Source organism: Carya illinoinensis, chromosome 3, assembly GCF_018687715.1.
Source record: "Carya illinoinensis cultivar Pawnee chromosome 3, C.illinoinensisPawnee_v1, whole genome shotgun sequence".
Lineage (NCBI taxonomy): Eukaryota > Viridiplantae > Streptophyta > Magnoliopsida > Fagales > Juglandaceae > Carya > Carya illinoinensis.
The window spans coordinates 15,460,243-15,484,249 of NC_056754.1; the positions used below are offsets into that span (position 1 = coordinate 15,460,243).

At 36.7% G+C, this 24,007-nt stretch overlaps 1 pseudogene; it reads right to left on the reverse strand.

Annotated features, from left to right (window-relative positions):
• Positions 1 to 324: 324 nt before the first annotated feature.
• Positions 325 to 11,995, reverse strand: LOC122304543 (annotated as a pseudogene).
• Positions 11,996 to 24,007: the final 12,012 nt, after the last annotated feature.

Consider the following 24,007-nt stretch of genomic DNA (forward strand, 5'->3'; position numbering starts at 1 on the left):
TCTTGGCAATGGTATGCCAAATTTTCCTCTTCTTGTTACAATTTGGATTTACTTAGTCACGAGCTAATTACAACTTATTTACTAAATGATGCCATCACATTCTGATAAGACCCAGCTCGCCATTAGAGGGAATGCACACCAGGGTTTCTATGGTGTGGGTTTTCTTCTATACGTCTCCCTCAAGTTAAGGAGATAGAAAGTTTCGATAGAAGAGAGAGGAGGAAAGAGGGAGATGAGAAGGTTTTTCACGAATGAGAAATAGAATGAGAATGTTTCGGTGTAGACAAGTACACGGAATAAGAAATGGAAGAGCTACATGGCATCCTAACTAACTGGCAATAAGGTTTTCTCATCCACAGTTCCTTCAAGCATAAGTAAAACCTTCTTCATTAAGGGCCGAAGTGGGAGTGATGGTTCATCCTAAATGCACCTACGTCCTAATTTAACCATTCTCTCCAACTGTTTCTTGTCAACCTCATCATCCCGCCCAACTAAGAGCATTGGCAATGGCCTCGCCATTGCCCAATGCAAGTCTAAAATAAAAGCAAATCTGAGAAAATTCATCTGCAACGGTCTAGCTGAAATTGAAAAGTTTGACATAACCGCTACAGTATTTCTTAGCAGCTCTTCATGTTTGGCGAGGGATTATACAAGGAGCAAAGTAATATTTTATCATTTCTGAAGTACCTACCGCTCTCTCTTTCCCTCCGTTTTTCTTTGTCTTCATCCCCAAAACATTCCATTTCTCTTTCTTTTATTTCTTTCTCCCGAAAAACTTCTCTATCTCTTTCTTTTCTTTCTTTCTCCTGAAACATTTCTCTGTCTTCATCCCCTTCTCTCCATCGCCTATTTCTTCTTCAACCCGCAAGCCCTTTTCTTCAACCCGTCGCTCTTTTACGTCGCCTTCTCCAACAGTTGCCGTCGTCTTCGTGCTCTCCAAAGTAAGTCTCTCTCCCTCGCTCTTCTCTCCCTCTTCTCTATTGAAACCACTTTCTAGGTCTCCCTACGCTCCTCTTTCTAGGTCTCATCGAGTCAAAACAATTTCGATTGTCCGGGCTGGCATCAACTATCAAGAGACTCGTTTATGCATTTTGAGGTAATCTCTTGGATCATCGATGACGGATTTTCATATTTGGTGATCTATTTTCCTGACTAACCTGTTTATTTACTTTTTGGTTTAGTTATTTGAAAGGGATTTGTAATTAATTTCACGAATAGATATAATTTTTTAATTCAACTTGACTGATATTCTTTCTAATTTCCATGGCGTCTTCGGTGCGTCTGGAATTAGTTGGTTATCTCTCTGTGGTTGCTTAGAAACTTTAAGATTCTCTAATAGAAATTTCTTTGATTCAAAAGTATACAGGTTTTTCATTTTCCTCATGTTCACTGCATACTGAGCAGAGGTCGTTGATTGAACTAATGTTGTTATTTATTTTTTAAAATTGAGATTTAACTTGAAACTGAGGATATTTTATGATTGAAAAGGTTTATGTTTTATTTTCATTTCATTATTAAAGGGATTGTCTCCTTATTAAAACTCATAGTGGCCTGTATCACGTACAATGAGGTCTTTATAAGGATTTATTTATTGATTTTGTTTGTTTGCATTGTATTAGTATCCCAGCTGATTGGGATCTTTAAGAGTGAAGAAAATTGTTCTTTAGCGACTTGCAATGATGTTGGGGAGAAGAGGGGCTTGCACAAAATGACCATTAATCACAGGATATGGTACGTTTCATGCTTGCAATTTCGTGTGCTAGAATTAGTCTTTAGTCATATCTTGAAGTTTTTATTGGAAAGATTGGTCAAAAATTGTAGATGGTGATTAGTTGTTATAAACAATTGTTGGCATATTTGTTAGCTTTAACCACAATTCTAAATATAAAAGTTGGGTAGAAAAAATGTTTGTACGTTTGTATACATGATTGTTGGGTAAATGGTTGGCAAAATATATTTATTGAATAATTAGGTTGAGAGAAAAAATAGTTGAAAATAATAATTTGTAGTTAAATAATAATTTATTTAATAAAATTATTAAATAACATATGAAGTGTATTTGTAAAATATTTTTAAAAAAATTTCAAAAATTATAAAATATATGATATTTTATTATTATTTAGACTTTAAGATAGTTAATCTAATGTAGATTAATCTACCTATAAGTTCATATTAGAGTCAAAAGTTAACATTCTAACTAAATTATAGACTTGGCAACTACCTCATTGCCGATGCTCAAATTGGCCCAAGTCGCCAACCTTGAAACAGTGTTAGGCCCAGTCTTCAAGAGCAACCATATCCTCTAGTAGACTCCAATCCACACACTTTCGTCGACAGATGATTTCCAACAACACAATTCCATAGTTGTAAGCATCTGCCTTGACTGTTATGGGCAGTTTCCGATGCCATTCTGGTGCAACATATCCCCTTGCCCCTCTAATGCCAGTAAAGGTCCTGGTTTCAGTAGCTTTGCCAATCCAAAGTCTGAGATTTTTGCTCACCCGTAATCAGTCAAGAGAATATTCTGGGGTTTCATGTCACAATGAATGATTTGTCACTCGCACTCTTCATGGAGATAAAGGATTCCTCTTGCTATGTCGCGAGCAATTCCCATTCTTTCTTCACAACAAGGTTGTTTTTCTGGTGTGAAGTGTACATATCTGCAAGTGACCCGAGTAGACAGACCTGATTTCTGTGATGTGTTCTCCCGATCACTTTCATCTCAGTCTGGAACACTCTTTCTCCTTCAGCCAACACTTTCTCTAGCTTCTTCACTGCCACAATCTTCTGACCTTTCCATATTGCCCCTTTGTAAATTGTGCCAAATGATCCTCTTCGAACGTCTTCCCTAAAGCCATCGGTCGCTTTCTCAAGGTCTATATAAGTAAATGGTCACAGAGCAACATCGTCGTAGTGCTCAACATCTCCATTAAATGGGAGCTTTCTATACCAAAAATGATTTTGTAGAACACAATTCCAGAAATTACCAACATCATACCTCCAAAAGTAAGAAAGAAAGCACTAATAATTAGAATGTCTAGTCGAAGGCCTTCCTTGTTTTCTTTCGGCATATCTTTACTCGTAACAGTAGTCGATTTACCTATCTTGATAAGAATTTGTTTTATTGGTCAGAATAAAATATTTGTAAAAAATTATTTAGGGATCAACAGTAATTCTCCAGTAAGTCATTTTTCAAATTGCAAAACCTTTCTTGGCAACCAGTGGCTGAGCGACGTTGGGGCAGGCCAAAAATTTGAAAAAATGTATATATTAGTCAAAATGGCCGAGCGATGTCATTTTGACTAATAGGAAATATTCTATTATTAGGGCTGAGCAAAAATCCAAAAATCCGACTCCGACTCCGACTCCGCTCCGGCTCCGCTCTGACTCTGCTCCGGCTCCGACAAGTCGGAGCCGGAGTCGGAGGATTTTTCCGATGGGAAGTCAGAGTCGGAGTTGGAGTTGGAGGCCAGGCAGATCCGACTCCGCTCCGATCCGACTCCGATACTCCGACTCCGACTCTGCCTCCGACTCCGACTCCCTATTCCGACTCCGACTCCGACTCCGCATCCGACTCCACTCCGCTAATGTACATATTTTATAAATAATAAATGTGTTTTTCTATATATTAATCATATAAATATAAATATAATAACATGTAATATTAATGTATAAATACTAAAATGCTTAATAACATGTAACATTATAATACTAATGTATAATATAACATATAACACTAATATATAAGTAATAAATTTATAATAGCATTTAATACTAATGTATAAAAATTAAAATTGATTATATAGATTTTATATAACTATATCTTATATATTAACATCATTAGTTAAATTCAATAATATACTAGTAATTCGCACTAGTTATTAGTTATAAACTTATAGTAAATAAATTAATAAATATTACTAATTTACTATTATACTATATACTAATATACTATTAGTTATATATATATATATTAAATTAATATCATTAAGTTATTATCTATTAGTACTAGTGTAACTAGTGTTATTACATATTATTAGTTACTAGTTAGTAGTTATTACATCTAGACTATCTAGTTATTAGACTATAGTAAATAAGTTAATAAATATTACTAATTTACTAATTTACTAATTTAATAGTATTAGCATTAGTGTATTACTAATATATAATATATATATATATAAATTATAATAGCATAGTATTAGTTAATATATATTAAATTAATATCTTTAAGTTATTATCTATTAGTACTAGTGTAACTAGTGTTATTACATATTATTAGTTACTAGTTATTACATCTAGTTATTTGTTATAGACTATAGTAAATAAGTTAATAAATATTACTAATTTACTATATATTAATAGACTAATAGTATTAGTATTAGTATATTACTAATATATAATATATATAATAGTATACTATTAGTTAATATATATTAAATTAATATCACAATATAATTACATAATTATTAAATATATTCCCTTGGATATAACAACAATAAAAAAAATTTGTCAAATTTCTAATATATAACTCTCTAAGTTAGTAATAATTAATAAAGTAATAATTAACTAGTGATTTTTTTAGTGAGTTAATTAAATAATACACATTAAATTGTTCCTTAATTTTATTTTTACTAACTTAAAATATATTTTTACTCACTTATTATTTTTTAATTTATTTTTATTGTTTAGAAGTAGAATTTAGAAGTAGAAAGTGCTAAACGGCGCTGTTATTAGAAACTGGGTTGCACGCAACCCTTTATTTTTTTTCAAATTTCTGCCACTGAAACGGCGCCGTTTGGGGTGAAAATGGCCCCAAACGGCGCCGTTTCAGTGCTTTGTATTAGGTCTTCCCCCCCCCCTCTTCTCCTTCTTCTTCCCCCCCGATTCCCTCCCCTTCGAGTCCCCCTGCGCTGAATCGCTCTCTGCCTCTCTCACCTCTCATCTCAGATTCTCACTGTATTAGCCATTAGGTTTCTCCCCCCCGATTCCCTCCCCTCCCCGGCTCCCCCTGCGTCGGAATTCCCCTCCCCCCCCCCCCCCGATTCCCTCCCCTCCCCTTGCGCCGAATCACTCTCTCTCACTCTTCAGAAATCAGAGTGAATCTTTGATTTCTCTTTTCTGTTATGGATTTGGTTTTGGTTTTGATTTGTTTTTTGGTTTTTTTGAAGCTTTCAGGTGCCGACTCCGTCGTTTTTACATCTTGGGTTTGTTTTTTGAATATTTCTCACCGACTCTGCTCCGACAAGTCGGAGTCGAAGCCGGAGCGGAGCATATACCCTTCGGAGCCGGAGTCGGAGGTCGGACTTGGCCTCCGACAAAGTTGGAGTCGGAGTCGGACGACCCAGATACCGACTCTGGTTGCGTCGGTGCTCAGCCCTATCTATTATAACCCTTGAATAGGAAATATCTTGTACAAAGAGAGTATGAGAGTAACAACCAATATTCCAAAACCAAGCTCTCCTAAAGAGTGAAAATCCATCCATAACACTTAAATACTAAAATTCTCCTAAAGAGTGAAAATCCATCCATAACACTTAAATACTAAAATTTAATTTATAAGATTTTAATTTAAATCTTTTTTCTTCTAATTAAACTATGATATATCACACCCTCTTATAGATAAAATTTTTCCACCACCAAGAATTAGAATGTCCAGTCTAAGGCCTTTCTGGTTGTCTTTAGGCATATTAGCAGGTGTCGATTTGCCTACCTTGATGAAAGCAGTGCTTGAATCAGTCAACATCTTTCTCCCGTATCTCAATGGGGGCCTTTGTTTTCTGCACTCCCCGTCCTTGAATAGCGCAGCTTCACAGTTACAATCCTCTAAGCAAGATCGTTCGCAATCTTCTTTGAGTGGAAATGACAAAACATCATACGAATTATCTTCCCAAACGGTATTAGCCAGCTCGCGCATGGTGTATGGATAGTATTCATCCTTACTACTGCAACGGCCTACAGCATCGAAACTTTTCTCACAGCCTGCAGTTCTGTTCCCCTGTTGTACCATCTCGAACCCTGGAAGACATACGCATTGAGCTTTATTGTCAATTAGAGCACAAAACCCGTTTAATCCACAGAGACCCTTGGGATCACACGAATCATTCGAAGATGACCATACAATTGACCAGTTTCCATTCTGTTTCAGCTTATGTGAGTACAGTCGGAATATCCCATCTGCATCGATTCTCATAAGATAAATAGTTTCCTTTGTAGGATATCCTCCTTCGGTTAGATTCCTAATGTTAGCACCAGTAGCGTTAAGCAAGTAGAGATGGCCGTCAGGACTAATGTTTAGCCTTACTTTATCTCCCCTTCTAGGTGTCCCAGATTCATAATAAGCATATGGAGGGATGTCGGGAGTGTCCACCGGGAATTGAACAAGGTGTCCATCATGTTGCATCTTAAGACGAAAGATACCCGTTGAGTGATCGGTTTCTGATTTACTAGAAAACATCTCCGTACCTACTAAGAGACGTTGACCGGGTAAAAGGGAATCAGTCGGATGCTCAAAACTCTGCCACAGCATTTGTTGATCGGAATTATAGAGCATAAAATTTCCTGTATCAGGCATGGCAGCTGAAGTAGACCCAAGAGAATCAGCTATGATGGTTGTTTGCTCTGGTGTCGATTGCAGGACAAGCGTGCCATCCCTTGAAAAACTCAAGGTAGCACTGCTGTGTTGAGTAATGTGGAGTCTGGTTCACACCGCTCGAGCGAAGTCAGGCAGAGTCGAACGCTCGATGTTGGCTCGACAGTGAGCTCGAGCAGGAGGAGTTCGCTCGAGCGGAGGCATTGGCCGCTCGAGCGAAATCAGGCAGAGTTGAACGCTCGACGTTAGCTCGACAGTGGGCTCGAGCGGGATGCGGAAGGGAAGTTCGCTCGACGCGCGCTCGACACGCCGCTCGAGCGAACATACGATTTAGGGATTCCGCCGTTTGAACTATAAATCTGATTTTTGCCTCTTAAGTCTGTAACAGAGCAGCTACGAAAACACTGTGGATGAACAGTGTTGTGACCCATCTTGTAGTGTGATTCCTCAATAATAAAAATCCTCTGCAGCTCCCGTGGACGTAGGCAATTTGCCGAACCACGTACATCTTGTGTCGTGTGTGATTGCGTGTGTGATCGTTTTCTCATTCGGTGTTATTTTTCAATTCATTGTCATCGTTTTTCACAACAATTGGTATCAGAGCCAGGTTCGGGTCTGAGGAGAAACGATGGCTGGAGATGAATTGAAGGTATCGGGGATCGAGAAGTTTGATGGCATGGATTTTGGATACTGGAGGATGCAGATAGAGGACTACCTCTATGGGAAGAAACTCCATCTTCCACTATTGGGGTAGCAACCGGAAAAGATGGATGATGCTAGTTGGAATCTGTTGGATCGACAGGTTCTGGGGGTTATTCGATTAACCCTGTCGAGATCCGTTGCACACAACGTCATCAAGGAGAAGACGACGACGGATCTCATGGCGGCTTTTTCAGGTATGTATGAAAAGCCGTCAGCGAATAACAAGGTACATCTGATGAAAAAGTTATTCAATTTGAAAATGGCAGATAGTACGTCTGTTGCACAACATCTGAATGATTTTAATACTATCACAAATCAATTGTCGTCTGTTGAAATTGAATTTGATGATGAGATACGTGCACTGATACTATTGGCTTCATTGCCAAATAGTTGGGAAGCCATGAGAATGGCTGTTAGTAATTCTGCTGGTAAAAATAAACTGAAGTATGATGATATTCGTGATTTGATTTTGGCTGAGGAGGTGCGCAGGAAAGATTCAGGCGAGACCTCGGGTTTGAGTTCAGCCCTGAATGTTGAATCTCGAGGGAGATCACATGACAGGAATTCAAACAGAGGAAGATCAAAATCAAAGTATAGGGGCAAGAGCAAGTCGAGGCCTGGTCAGCAGGCAACTTGCTGGAATTGTGGCAAAGCTGGCCACATAAAGAAAAACTGCAAAAACCCCAAGAAGACGGAGAATGATAGTGCTAATGTGGTAACTGAAGAAGTACAGGATGCACTATTGCTTGCAGTTCATAGTCCAGTTGATGACTGGATACTGGATTCAGGGGCTTCCTTCCATACATCTTCCCACCGGGAACTAATGAGGAATTATGTTGCAGGTGATTTTGGGAAGGTATATTTGGCTGATGGTGAGGCTTTGAACGTAGTGGGGATGGGAGACATTGACATTGCACTCCCTGGCAAGAACAAATGGACTTTGCAAAAGGTCAGGCACATTCCTGAGTTGAAGAAGAACCTCATTTCTGTTGGGCAGCTTGATGAGTGTGGTCATTCAGTGGTGTTCTCAGATAGCACCTGGAAGGTCACAAAAGGGGCATTGGTACTAGCTCGGGGTAAGAAAACTGGTACACTTTATATGACTAATGGTTTAATTGACACTATTGCTACTACCGTTGCAGAGAGCACAACAAATTTGTGGCATTGTAGGCTTGGCCATATGAGTCAGAAGGGCATGACGGAACTTCTGTCTAGAGGCAAGCTACCAGAACTGAAGACAATTGATCTCGGTATGTGTGAGAGTTGTGTTATGGGGAAGCAAAAGAAGGTCAGCTTCTTGAAAAGTGGCAGGACGCCAAAGACAGGAAGACTTGATCTTGTGCACACAGATGTGTGGGGTCCTTCTCCAGTTGCATCTCTTGGAGGTTCTCGCTACTATGTTACGTTCATTGATGACCATAGTAGAAAGGTATGGATTTATTTTTTGAAACATAAATCTGAAGTATTTAATGTTTTCAAAATTTGGAAAGCCATGGTTGAGACAGAGACAGGCTTGAAACTGAAGTGTTTGAGGTCTGACAATGGTGGTGAGTATGTTGATGGCGGGTTCAAGGAGTACTGTGCAGCTCAGGGTATCAGAATGGAGAAGACCATTCCTGGGACACCACAGCAAAATGGAGTTGCTGAGCGTATGAACAGGACCATTAATGAGCGTGCTAGAAGCATGAGGTTGCACGCTGGACTACCACCCACTTTCTGGGCAGATGCAGCCAGCACTGCCGTTTATTTGATAAACAGAGGGCCATCAGTTCCACTGGATTGTGGATTGCCTGAGGAGGTTTGGAGCGGGAAAGAGGTTAAGTTTTCTCACCTTAAAACCTTTGGTTGTCTTTCTTATGTGCTTGTTGATTCTGATGCTCGCAGTAAGCTTGAGGCTAAGTCAAAGAAATGCTATTTCATTGGCTATGGAGACGAGGCATTTGGCTATCGTTTCTGGGATGATCAGGGTCGGAAAATCATAAGAAGCAGGAATGTGATTTTCAATGAGAAAATGATGTACAAGGATAAGTTGAGTACAGTTCCTGCAGTAGCTCCTCAGGAGTCCGAGTTTGTAGGATTGGATGACCTACCAGAGGTCACAGTGCAGTGTAGAGATGAGAGTGAAGGGGAGAGTGGGTCCAGTACACCCATTCCTATTATTCCGCAGGCAGTTTCAGAACCGTCTACTCCTACAGTTGCAGTTCGCAGGTCAGTTAGGACTATATGTCCCCCACAGCGCTTCTCACCTACTTTGAATTACATTCTGTTGACAGATGGTGGAGAACCGCAGAGTTATGAAGAAACCTTGCAAGATGAGAATTCTAGCAAGTGGGAGCTGGCCATGAAAGACGAGATGGATTCCTTGCTAGGGAATCAGACATGGGAGTTGACAGAACTTCCATCAGGGAAGAAGGCATTACACAACAAGTGGGTGTACCGGGTGAAAACTGAGCATGATGGCAGTAAGAGGTACAAGGCTAGACTTGTTGTAAAAGGCTTTCAGCAGAAGCAGGGTATTGACTACTCTGAGATCTTTTCTCCTGTGGTAAAGATCACAACTATCAGGATGGTACTGGCTATGGTTGCCACTGAAGATCTATTTCTTGAGCAGTTAGATGTGAAAACAGCTTTTCTTCATGGAGACCTTGAAGAAGACATCTACATGCACCAGCCTGAGGGGTTTGTGGTACAGGGAAAGGAAGGTTCAGTTTGCAGGCTGAAGAAGAGCTTGTATGGCCTGAAGCAAGCTCCTAGACAGTGGTACAAGAAATTTGACAACTTTATGCACAGTGCAGGGTATATTAGATGTCAGGCAGATCACTGTTGCTATGTCAGGCATTTTGACAATTCTTATATTATTTTGCTGTTGTATGTGGATGACATGCTTATTGCAGGGGCTAGTATTGATGAGATCAATAATCTGAAGAAGCAGATGTCAGAGCACTTTGCAATGAAGGATTTGGGAGCTGCAAAGCAAATCCTTGGCATGAGAATTGTCAGAGACAGAGTCAGAGGTACGTTGAGACTCTCACAGGCTGAGTATGTGAAAAAGGTACTCAGCAGGTTCAATATGGACAAGGCCAAACCAGTTGGCACACCCTTGGGAAGTCACTTCAGACTCAGCAAGAATCAGTCACCAGAGTCAGAGGAGGAACGAGATTACATGAGTAAGGTTCCTTATGCCTCAGCCATTGGTTCACTTATGTATGCTATGGTTTGTACAAGACCGGATATTGCCCATGCAGTGGGAGTTGTGAGTAGATACATGAGTAACCCAGGAAAGCAACATTGGGAAGCAGTGAAGTGGATTTTGAGGTACCTAAAGGGTTCCTCAGAAACCTGTTTATGTTTCTCTGGAGAGAGCTTGGAGGTGCAGGGCTATGTTGACGCTGATTTAGCTGGAGATATTGACAGCAGAAAGAGTACCACGGGCTTTGTTTATACACTTGGTGGTACTGCAGTGTCATGGGGTTCAAATTTATAGAAAACAGTTTCTTTGTCTACAACAGAAGCTGAGTATATTGCAGTGTCAGAGGCTGCAAAGGAGATGGTATGGCTACAAGGCTTCTTGGAAGAATTGGGTAAGAAGAATCAGAAAGGCACTCTCCACAGTGATAGTCAGAGTGCCATATTCCTTGCCAAGAATCCAGCATTCCATTCCAGGACCAAACACATTCAGATCAGGTATCACTTCATACGGTCATTGTTAGATGACGGACAGTTGTTACTTGAAAAGATATGTGGAAGCAAGAACCCTGCTGATATGTTGACAAAGGGTGTTACGCTTGAGAAACTGAAGTTGTGCGCAACTTCAGTTGGTCTTCTAGAATGAAGACAGGAGCAGTGAGTTGCAGAGGTGGAGGATATCATGTTTGAGGAAGACGGTGATACAGCGAGTGTACCAGTCTCCAAGTGGGAGAATTGTTGAGTAATGTGGAGTCTGGTTCACACCGCTCGAGCGGAGTCATTGGCCGCTCGAGCGAAGTCAGGCAGAGTCGAACGCTCGATGTTGGCTCGACAGTGAGCTCGAGCAGGAGGAGTTCGCTCAAGCGGAGGCATTGGCCGCTCGAGCGAAATCAGGCAGAGTCGAACGCTCGACGTCAGCTCGACAGTGGGCTCGAGCGGGATGCGGAAGGGAAGTTCGCTCGATGCGCGCTCGACACGCCGCTCGAGCGAACATACGATTTAGGGATTCCGCCGTTTGAACTATAAATCTGATTTTTGCCTCTTAAGTCTGTAACAGAGCAGCTACGAAAACACTGTGGATGAACAGTGTTGTGACCCATCTTGTAGTGTGATTCCTCAATAATAAAAATCCTCTGCAGCTCCCGTGGACGTAGGCAATTTGCCGAACCACGTACATCTTGTGTCGTGTGTGATTGCGTGTGTGATCGTTTTCTCATTCGGTGTTATTGTTCAATTCATTGTCATCGTTTTTCACAACATGCTGGAGACTGGAGGTTCGTCACGGTTTGCAGTCCAGACAACAGTTTTTTGAGGAATTCCAGCAAGAAAAATACCAACAGCGCAGCCATTGCCTTGCTTATAGAATCCAAAAGCAAAGAGACCAGAACGTGACAACCACGTAGAGTTGATTCCGGGCGTTAGATAAGAGCCTGGGCTAACATTGGACTCCATTTGTTGAGCTGAAGCAGTAAAAAATGCGGAGAGAACGAGAAACAGAACGATCACAGAATCCATAAGGAGACAATGAGCTCTCACTCCTTGTAACGTCTCTGTTCTTTCCTGTTTTGTTTCCTTTGAGAATAATTGCTTTTCGAGTGAAGTCTACAAACTTAAATAGTTTACAAATATTTGTTTCCTCTAATTTCAACCTCCACTATTACGAGACAAGTCATAACAATCTTGAGGATTAGGTTGTAACTTGTGGGTTCATGCATGCAGGACCGTTGACGGGTTCAAAATCAGACATTATTACTTTGGTAAATAAATAAAGTTTTTTTAAAAAAGCAGTTCTTTTAATTTTTTAAATTTGGAAAGAAAATCTAAAAAATATTATTAGCAATCCAATCCTTGAGAGCTACGGTGATCAATCTGCTCGCTAAGCTAATTGTACGGGCCTTTTTAGTATTTAACTTTTACAAGAAATCTTTCATCTTAACGTGAAAAAATTCTACTTATCATCTTTATATTACATATAATATATATATATATATTTTTTGTTTCCTTATCAAATATATAGTATATAAATAACGAGTAAAAAAATTCATTTAATTTTACAAGAATAAAATATAAATAAATAAATAATCAAATATAGTGTGTGATATAGAAATGATGAGTTGAATGACTCTTGTTGGGTGATTATCTCTAATGGGATTGGATTTCCACTCATAAGGAAAGAATGTTCAATGTTGGATGCCTTTCACATGGTTGTATTTTTTGTCGAAAATGGAATGGTGTTCAAATTCTCAAATTGTATTACTGACAATGGACCCTCCCTTTTAAAGCTGTAAATGAATCAGTCTGTTCGATAACTTGTTCGATTCTCGCATTGTTAAAGTCGAATCGAACTCGACTCGTGAAGACAAAAAAACTTACCCGTAAAAGTAGATACCTGCTCGATTAGTAAATGACAAATACCTGACTAAACTCAACTAAACTAGGTTAAAGGTTGTTAAGGCCTGCTCGTTTATACCCGAATCAACTCATTAGCTAAACCCAATTAAAACTTATTCATATGTTGATAAATACATACATACGCCTATGTACACACACACACACATATATATATATATATATTAGCTAATAATATAAGGATAACACTTTTATAATTAAATATATTATATGTAACCTAATTACTTATGTCTATATATTGAATATGTTTCATAGTTATACTTTATAATTTGTAAAATAGTTAATCAATAAGATTTAATAATTTTATAGACTCATATGTAAGAACTATATATAAAATAGATATATGCTATCATATTATATATATATATATATATATTAATAATTGATGTATGCATATAATATATTATTATTATGGATAAATATCAATTAGTTACATATTAATTATTTATAAATTTTTAAAATCTTATAATTCAATAGAGGTTATACTTATTAGTTGTACAAATTCAATATTTGATTTTTTATTTTTTATTTATCTAATTTATTAATGATTAAGTTTTATTAAAATAACAACACCAGCTAGACTTGACTCAAGCTCGTTTTTAAGTCTAGCTCGAATTTGAGTTAAGAGTTTAGCTTACTGAGCTGAGTTCGAATAAAGGCTAAATAAAAATTATGAGTTTGAGCTCGAATTTTTTGAGTTTAGTCAAACTCGGCAAGCCAAAGACGGGCTCTGCTCAAAAAATCGATCGAACCAATTTAATCGAGCTGAATTAGTCCAATTTGATTTGGTTCGGTCGGAATCGAAACTAACTGAAAATCAGCACAAACATGATTTTCACGATTCAAAATTTGAATTGGACCGAATCGAACCAAAAATTATATATATTATATAAAATAGATATTATATGCTATATATATTATACGTATTATAAAATTAATATGAAATAAATCTTAGTTTTATTATTTATGCTTCCTTAATGTAACATATATTAATTTTATTAGTTTTATTACTATGAGATAAATATTAATATTACGTTATGAATATGTTATTATTTATCCTTATATATTAAGTTATATACTTATATGTATATATATTAAGGTCAAATACATTTTTTATAAGTAAATGTTTTCACATTGTTCGTGGTTATATACATGGTATTTTTGAAAACAATGTTTCAGACTCTATCATATTTAGAATAAAATAATTTCTCATTTGGATCTAGAAAACCAATAAACCTAACAAAAAACCTCAAAACTGAATTACACCTATAAAATTAAACCGAATCGGACCGAAATTGAAAAAATTGAAAGTTTCAATTTTCTAATGAATGGGTCTATATCAATTCTCAAAATTCTAAAAACGAGTGAAACTAATTTGATTATAAAATATGTTTAAAATTGAATCAAATCGAACCGATTACACCCTTAATCATAAACAAATAGTAGAGTCTATCTCTTGACAATTATTTTATGTACACGCATTATTTTTTCTTTAAAGGCACGCGACATATTTACATTAATAAACTAGTAGTATATATGATTAGAGATGTATACATTCACTTCAGCAAACAATTAATTACAACTAAAGTCGTATACAAAAAAAAAAAAAAAAAGTTATATGCGGTCAAAATATTGGTCCCACCATTCTCTATTTACTTGAATAAACCAAAAGGGAAATCACTTAAAATATTCCCTATTGGTTTTGTTACCGTCCTACTTGTTAACTGTGAAAATCTACAATTTCTTTTGAAAATATAAAAAAATAATTTAAAAATAATAAAAATGTCACATTTTATATAAAAAATGAAAGTAATGTTTAGCATTATACTTTTGGAAGGGACATTAACCCAATTAATATAGAGTTAGTCAAATAGAATTTCTCATTAATATATAACTTATAACAGAAGCAACCCTATTGGAAAAAAAAAAAAGAACCCAACATGTGTTTTCAAAAAACTTTTTCGTTTGAAATGCGTTGATGGGAGTTCCATTTCGCTCTAATAAGGTTTTCAAACCCTCGATTCCACTCTCAAATCTCACAAAGCCTTCTCACTAAAAGAATCCTCAGCCCCCAATTCGATAATCTCTATTACCCATGTCTCCTATTCTTCTCTCATTCAATCCCAATCAGACCCTTGATCAAATCCTCTTTCAAATGGCTCAGGAGGTTGAGAAATTCAACGTGGTGAAGAGATCGTACCTGATCGCCAAGGAGCAGGGGAACCACTAAGAGCAAGCTAGGTGGGCCAACATGATTAGAGACATCCTCAAGAATAGAGAGGAGTATGTAGAGGCGCTCAAGTGGCTGCGGCTCAATTACGATGTGACATACTGCTACTTGCACGATAAGCAGCTTCTGCCGATGTGTCAGTCTCTTGGGGGGTCTATCTTCGTCTCCAGGACTTCATGAACGCTTGATTACACCCAAAGAATAACGCGATAGTTATAGCACAGCTTTGGGTGTCGACTCTACAGGGAAACAATTTAAAAGAATAGCAGAAGAAACAAATAAACTATAGAAAAATATTAAATAAGTAATAGAGAACAAATATTAATTTTAACTGCAAATTAAAGTGAAGCAAAGTGATTAAAGGAAAAAGTACTCAAATTTGACGAACAGTAGAGCGTCGAGAATCTCTTGCACAAATCCAGTATTTTAATTATTCTTAATTCATTAGATAACTCAATTAGGAACTCAATTCCTAAAATTTTCAACCAGAAGGTATAGATTAATAAACCAAAATTAAATCGAATGTAACCCTTTGAAAAATCATTCACCACTTTTTAAATATGTAAATTACTATCCCTATTGAGAAAATCCAACAATGACAATATACTCAGGGAGCAATATTATAGCAAAAAATTAAATCAATATAGATAAATAATTGATCCAAATATAATCAAAGAACTAATCTATTCAATAGAAAAAGTATGAATCCATAAACAGAATAAATTCTATGATTATTCAGATAAGAAATCATCAACAATGAATCGAGAATGATAAAACAAAAGAATTTTAGCAGTTGAAAATCAAATACATGAATTAAAAATAAATTAGAAATACCATCTAATGTGCAAGTTCATTCCTAACCCTACTTGAGAATTTAGTTACCTATAAATATATTGGACAACAAAAATCTCCACAGAAAACTGAAGTGAACGGTGGCCATGGAAGTGATTTTCTCATCTCTTAAAATCTACCTCTTGTGCCTCTCACCCTCTCTATTTCGTACTAATGATATGCTTATATAGGGTAGGAAAGAAACCCTAATGTCTTTATAATTTCTGCATAAAAAAGCCTAAATTTGAGGACTCATCTTGAAAGCCACGTACGTGCTTCAGGAGTTCGAATTTGGAAATTCTTATTAGAGTCAAATTTATAGCCCTTTAAGATAGCTTTCTAATACATCAAGAATCGTATCAGTCCAATATGTGAGTAAAATGTTACAGTTAAAAGAATAAAGTATGTCCAGACTATCTCCTAGCGAATTTCGGATTTGGACTTCTTGTGGTTTTCTTTTGTATTTTTTTTTTCTTTTTCTTTTCATCCAAATTGCTCTGAAACCCCATGAATGTCCTCCTTTGAATTTGACTTGGCTTGACTTGCTCTTTTATAAACTCTGAAATTAGACATAAAAAACTGCTTACGAGTATCCCAACGTAAATAGAAATTCAATTTAAGAATACACATTAATTCCTATGATTTCTATTCACATTTTAGCATTTTAATCCAATAATGGGGTATTTAGAGTGCACTTTCGCACACTCATCACACCCCCCAACTTACTCATTGCTAGTCCCTAGCAATTTTCATGCTCAAAACAATGAAATAGACCAAAGAAAATCACACATAAAGGTCATCAAGTCACACTTTCTAGATTCACATATCAAAACAATCTAAGCAATCCAATAACCCATCAAGATCAATCCACCTATAACAATCCACAGAGTGTGTGTGTTCTCCAAGTCATAACCATCTTACCACTAACCTTGACACATGCAACATCAAGAAAGTCTCAAGCAAAAGGTTTAACTCCATAACTCACGGGTATAATAGTGTTTCGTGTAAGGGCTCTCTCTATGGAGTTGACAATAGGTGTACACACACTCTCATAAAAAATTAGGCAATTATGTACAAGCAACAAGCAAACATTTATCTTATGATAGGAATACTAACAAATGAGACTTCCATCAGTCTTTCCAACAGCTTACTTAGGATCAGAACGGTCAACATAAAAGGTTGTAACGTGGTTTGGGTTCGGGGCTATATGAAAAAAAAGGATGAAAAGGGATTCAAAAACTTCCAAGTACATACAAAGGGAATTTTATTAAATATCTCAATAGACTACACTTCTCACTTGATGTACTCTCCAACTTTTCAGGTCATCAAATAATAATGTTTTTCCTTCTACTTCCTCTTCTCTTTGTTTTTCAACAATTTGATGGACAAACACATGCCACTTTGGTATTCTTTCCATTTCTACCAAACCTTGATTTTTTTTTTTTTTTTTTTTGCCTTTGAAGCTCACTCAATTGAAAACTTTGCAACTTTTACTCTTCTCTTTTTTTTTTTCTTTTTTTTTTAATTGACACTGATAAAACAAAAGAAAGAAAATGCAAATTCCACACCTAGTATACACTTGGAAGTAAAAAGGGTAAGAAAATCAGTGTATAGGTTATACTTCAATGTGGAGAGGCATTAATGATATGGATATATGAAAAGAAAAAGCTACATGTGTTTATTGGCTCAAAGTTGGCTACTAGGGGTCTATGATGGAAAGGGATATCTTGAAAGGCTCAAACGTTAATCCTAAGTTGACCTTCGTCATTTCCCAAGTATATTCACCATCTTACCACAAACCATGTAATAATATTCTCAAAAGAAGTGCCCAATTCAACAGATCAATGAATGTTTATCACAATTTACTGCATTTGTAGACTCTCAATCCTCTCAAAAACTCACATGAATATTTAAGCAAAAGAGTTCTCTAGCTACATATGTCAAACCACCATCTTACCACAAAACTTGGATGAGTGCATTAAGGGTTCTGTGAATGCTTCAGCAAAAATGATTATGGTAGATTTGGTGAATTCACGAAAATGGTTATGAATGAGAATGAGTACACATGTGAAAATGATGCACGTGTGATGCAAATTAAAAAAAATTGACACATGAAAATATGCCACAGAGTTCCAACAAGCATTTTAAATATTTAATTTGCACCACCACCTCCCAACTTAAATGAAACATTGTCCTTAATGTTTAATAATCAAAATTGAATAGGGAGTAACTGAAAACGGTAGAATATATCTGATGAGTGACGTGGGTAGCTCACTATGCACCAAAGATGGTAACCTGAACTGATAGAATAAAACTAACCTACAAACAAAAACAAAGAAAACAATAGCAAACAAAAAGGAAAAGAAAGAAAATAAGAGAAAACAAAAATAGAACAAAGAAAAACATACATGGATGGTGTGGTCAAGGTTGATAGACTGGATCCATAAGTGGAATGTCTTCCACTTCCGGAACTTACCTATCAATTAATACTTTAAGGCATTGACCATTTACTTTAAAGATCCGACCATCCTTAGGATCTTCTATTTCTACAGCCCCATTTTCAAAAATATTTTTCATTACAAATGGGTCAGTCCACCTAGATCGAAGTTTTCCTGGGTGCTTATGAAATCCAAAATCTTATAAGTATATTCAGTCATTAGGTTCAAACCTCTTCCTAAGAATATTTTTATCATGAAACGTTTTCATTTTAACCTTATAGACTTTAGGCTTAGGCAAATGTTTCAATTTAACTCTTGGTGCTTTCATACTTACAAGAATATGTTTTCCAAGGCAACTCCTCAAATTTATGTTGCCAAGCACGTGTGCCATAATCCTGAGTTTCATCAAAAATAGCACAAATATCAATAACATCAGATGAATCACTAATAGTATCAAACTCAGAATTCACAAGGGAATATTCAAGGGGATCAAAATCATGAGTTGTGTGAACTCCCTTGTCGATGAGTGCGTCAATCATGTACGTTTGGTGGCACTCGTCATCTGTTGGCTGTTTCTCAATATGGAAAATATTGACCTCTATGATCATGTTTCCAAAAGATACCTTCATCAACCCATTCCTGCAATTTATAAGTGCATTAGCCGTAGCAAGAAAAAGGTGTACCTAATATGAGAGGAACTTTAGAGTTAGACTCAACAGCTGATTGAGTGTCCAAAATTAAGAAATCAACAGGACAATAAAACTTGTCAATTTGGATAAAAACATACTCAACTATCCCTCTCGGTTTCTTAATTGAACAATCAGCCAACTGAAGTACAACAGAAGTAGGCTTAATTTCACCCAATCCAAGCTGCAAATAAATGGAATAAGCATCAAATTAACACTAGCTCCTAAATCTAGTAGGACTTGTCCAAACTCATGATTCCCAATACTACATGCAATCGTTGGACAACTAGGATCCTTATACTTAGGAGGAATTTGCTGCTCAATTAGAGCACTAACTTACTCTGTTAGAAATGCTGTCTTCTTAACATGGTGCTTCCTCTTAACTGTACACAAATCTTTAATAACTTTTGCATAAGTAGGAACTTGTTTAATAACATGCAAAAGAGGGAGGTTAATTTTTACCTGCTTGAGATTCTCCAAGATTTCATTGTTAGGATCCAAAGTTCGCTTATTCAATTTTAAAGCTTGAGGAAATGGTACCTTAACTGGGCTCTTTATTACCTCGGCTTCTTGGGGCAACTCGGCACCACTATTGCTTTGATCCTCTTTCACATCCTCTGATTTGTTCGTTGTTGCGATGTGTAATGACTTATCACTTCATGTCACAATGGCATTCACATCCTTCAAATTCTCTTGTGCCATGTGTTGACCATGAGGTACGGATTGAGCTTGAGAAGGAAACTTACTTCGCTCATTCACACTCAAGGAGCTCATCAATTTGGACACTTGGCTCTTAATATCCTTATTTTCTTCAATAACCGGTGTAATCAAAGATTCAAACTTTTGGTTAGTCTTACCCTGTGCCTCAATAAAAGCATGCAAAGTGTCTTCTAAAGGACTCCTAGAAGATGAAGGTGCATGATATGGTGCAGGATATGATCTAGGGGATTGTGCAGGTGGCTGGTTTTCAGACTTCTAGCTAAAATTGGGGTGATTACGCCACCCCGAATTATAGGTATCAAAGAAAGGTGTAAAAGGCTTCTTGTACATACCTAAGGCATTACATTGTTCCTCATACATCCCTCTCATCTTAGCAAATGTGGGACACTCTTGGGCAAGGTGATCTACCCCGCCACACACAAAACATGGTCCAAAAGACTCTGCATGATTAGTCATGTGTGTTGGCTTTAAGTCTTTATTCTTCAACACCTCTAGCTCCTTAGTGAGCATCTCAACCTTAGCCCTTAGGTTATCCTCTTCCCTGAAATGGTAAATTCCAACACCATTTAGGTTTCCTACTGGCCGTGACCTATTTTTGCTCTTAGTAGCACTAGGTCCAATCCAAGTGTGAGCATTTTTAGCAAGCTCATTGAGGTATTCTATGGCCTCATCAGGATCTTTCTGTAAGAACTCACCATTACACATCATCTCCACAAATTGAGGCTCTCTAGGTGTAAGTCCCTCATAAAAATAGCTCACTAAGCGCCAATTCTCATACCCATGGTGCGGACACATACTCAATAGCTCCTTAAATCTCTCCTAAGACTGATACAAAGTCTCACTGTCCTTTTGTATAAAGGTGGAGATTTGCCTTTTTAAAGCATTGGTCTTATATTGAGAAAAGTATTTATTAAAGAAGACCTGAGTCATCTCATTCCATGACCCAATAGATCGTGGTCTCAATGAGTATAGCCAACTCTTAGCTCTATCCTTCAAAGAGAAATGAAAGAACCTAAGTCTCACAATGTCATCAGTTACCTTTTGACTATGAAAAGTCGCAACTACTTCTTCAAACTCCCTAATGAGCACATATGGATTTTCATTTTCCAAGGCATGAAAAGTAAGGAGTAACTGTATCATCCCTGTTTTAAAATCCAATTGGCGAGTATTAGCTGGAAATATGACGCATGATGGTGTGGCTGTGCATGTAGGGTGGAGGTAATCATGAAGGGTCCTAGTGGGTTGATCTCCGTGTTCACTCATTTCCTCAGAATTAGAAAAATTATCAAACAAATGATTAGAAAAATTAAACTCCGAGTCTGACTCTAACACAGGTCTACAAGCAAACCGACCCAAGGCGTCTCTATACCTGTGCATGCAAGGTAGAAAAAAATGCAACACTAAAAAAAAAAAACTACAAAAAGAAAAAGAAAATAAAATAAAGATGCAGCAAGTTAAAAGTGGGAACGAAGTTACCGCCTTTACAAACTGCTGAAAAGAAAAACTATCTCACAATTCTTCTACCATCTCCTCGGCAACGGCGCCAAAATTTGATTACGTCCAAAGAATAACACGGTAGTTATAGCACAGCTTTGGGGTGTCGATTCCACAGAGAGACAATTTAAAAGAATAGCAAAATGAACAAATAAACTATAGAAAAATATTAAATAAGTAATGGAGAACAAAGATTATTTTTAACTGCAAATTAAAGTGAAGCAAAGTGATTAAAGGAAAAAGTACTCAAATTTGACGAACAGTAGAGCGTCCGGAATCCCTTGCATAAATCCAGTATTTTAATTATTCTTAATTCATTAGATAACTCAATTAGGAACTAAATTCTTGAAATTCCCAATCGGAAGGTATAGATTTATAAACCAAAATTAAATCAAATGTAACCCTTTGAAAAATCATTCACCACTTTTAAAATACGTAAATTACTATCCCTATTGAGAAAATTCAATAACAACAATATACTCAGGGAGCGATATTGTAGCAAAAAACTAAATCAATATAGATAAATAATTGATCCAAACATAATCAAAGAACTAATCTATTCAATAAAAAAAGCATGATTGAATCCATAAACAGAATAAATTATATGATTATTCAGAGAAGAAATCATCAACAATAAATTGAGAATGATAAAACAAAAGAATTTTAGTAAATGAAAATCAAATACATGAATTAAAAATAAATTAGAAATGCCATCTTATGTGCAAGTTCATCCGTAGTGCTACTTGAGAATTTAGTTACCTATAAATATACTGGACAACAAAAATCTCCATAAAAAGCTAAAGCGAATGGTGGCCATAGAAGTAATTTTCTCCTCTCTTCAAGTCTGCCTCTTGTGCCTTTCCCCCTCTCTATTTTGTGCTAATGATATGCTTATATAGGGTTGGAAAGAAAGCCTAATGTCTTCATAATTTCAGCATAAAAAAAAATGCTTAAATTTTAGGACTCATCTTGGAAGCCATGTATGTACTTCAGGAGTTTGAATTTGGAAATCCTTATTAGAGAAAAATTTATAGCCCTTTAAGGTAGCTTTCTAATTCATTAAGAATCGCATCCATCTGATATGTGAGTAAACAGTTACAGTGAAAAGACTAAAGTATGCCGAGACTGTCTCCTAGCAAATTTCGGATTTGGACTTCTTGTGGTTTCCTTTTGTGATTTTTTTTTCTTTTTCTTTTCTTCCAAATTGCTCTCAAACCCCATGAATGTCCTCCTTTGAATTTGACTGGGCTTGACTTGCTCTTTTATAAACTTTGAAATTAAACATAAAAAATTGTTTAGAAGTATCCCAACGTAAATAGAAATTCAATTTAAGAATACGCATTAATTCCAATAATTTCTATTCAAATTTTAGCATTTTAATCCAATAATGAGATATTTAGAGTGTACTTTCGCACACTCATCAATGCTCTATCTTCTTAGGTATTTTGTTTCTGGGCTAAATTTTGTGCAGGGTGGGAAAGTGGGAACTGGGATAGAGATTTTTTCCATGTTTTGAGTGTTTGGATTGGGAGAGTTCGAGAGTGGAAAGTATGGGAAGTTGGTTGTGTTGAGACTAATCGGTGTACTCGGTTCAATTGGGTGGAGTCTCTCTCTCTTTTTTTTTTTTTTTTTTTTTTTTTTTGTGTGGAGTTTCTATGGAAAATATGAGGAAAAGGAAATCGCTTCTGTTTGGTTCCAGATAAAAGAAAGATAATTAAGTTGGGCGGTTTTGGAGGAAACTGCCCCTAGGGTTTCCTTTCTTGCTCATACTTCGTGAACTAAGATTGCAAATTTGCATCACTAATTCATTTGGGTAAAAAGTGGAATAATTGGAGAAAATGGCAACTGTAAAAATTTATCAATGATAACTTGAGAATTGAACTTCTCTACATTGTTTTTGCTTTCAGAAAAAACATTTAGAGCTTGCCAAGGAAGCTAATGACCTTATTGAACAGCAAAGGGCCAGCACCCAACTTGGTTGTACTTGCCATGAAATGTTTTTGAGATCTGAAAATGACCACTTCTCAGTTCATAATGCCAAAGAGTACTTCGGATGTTCAATGAAGCTTGCGGAGACTACATGCGCGCATCTCCCCTGGTTCCCTCCCTTTTATTTTCTACCCCTTTTTACTTTATGTCACATCTCCCCTCCTTTATGTCACATGCTCTTTTTTCCTTCTGACACCCTATCCTTCCACAGCTTTTGTCTCCTTCTTGTCTCTTCTTTCCTCTCTCCTTTTGTTGTCTTCTAGCGGGGGCCCTTCGATGGGTTGGGCTTAGTTTATCTGGGCCTAGGATATTTTATCCCCTTCACTACTAGTTCGTCATATATTATTTGATGTATATCTTGCTCTATTTTATGAGACAATAGTATGCATTTATAGAATTGAAAGCTACTATCCCTCAAAAACAAAATGAAGACTACATGCGCGCAACTTTTGATTATCCAACATATTGTGTGCATGGTCATAAATTTGTTGGAAACCCAGCAGAATGTTCATTTGTTCGTTCAAATTTCAAAGTGCCATTCTAAAGATAGCCCTCTTATTTAAGTTAATTTATTTCAAATGGTTTAACTTAGATATGTTTGGGTTGTTACGCTCTTAGACTTCTCATACATATAGGATGGTTCTCTTTAATGCACGTTTGGTCAGAGTCCCTCCATATTATGAAGATTGTTTTGATAAAAAACAAACTTGATTGATAAAACACTATATAT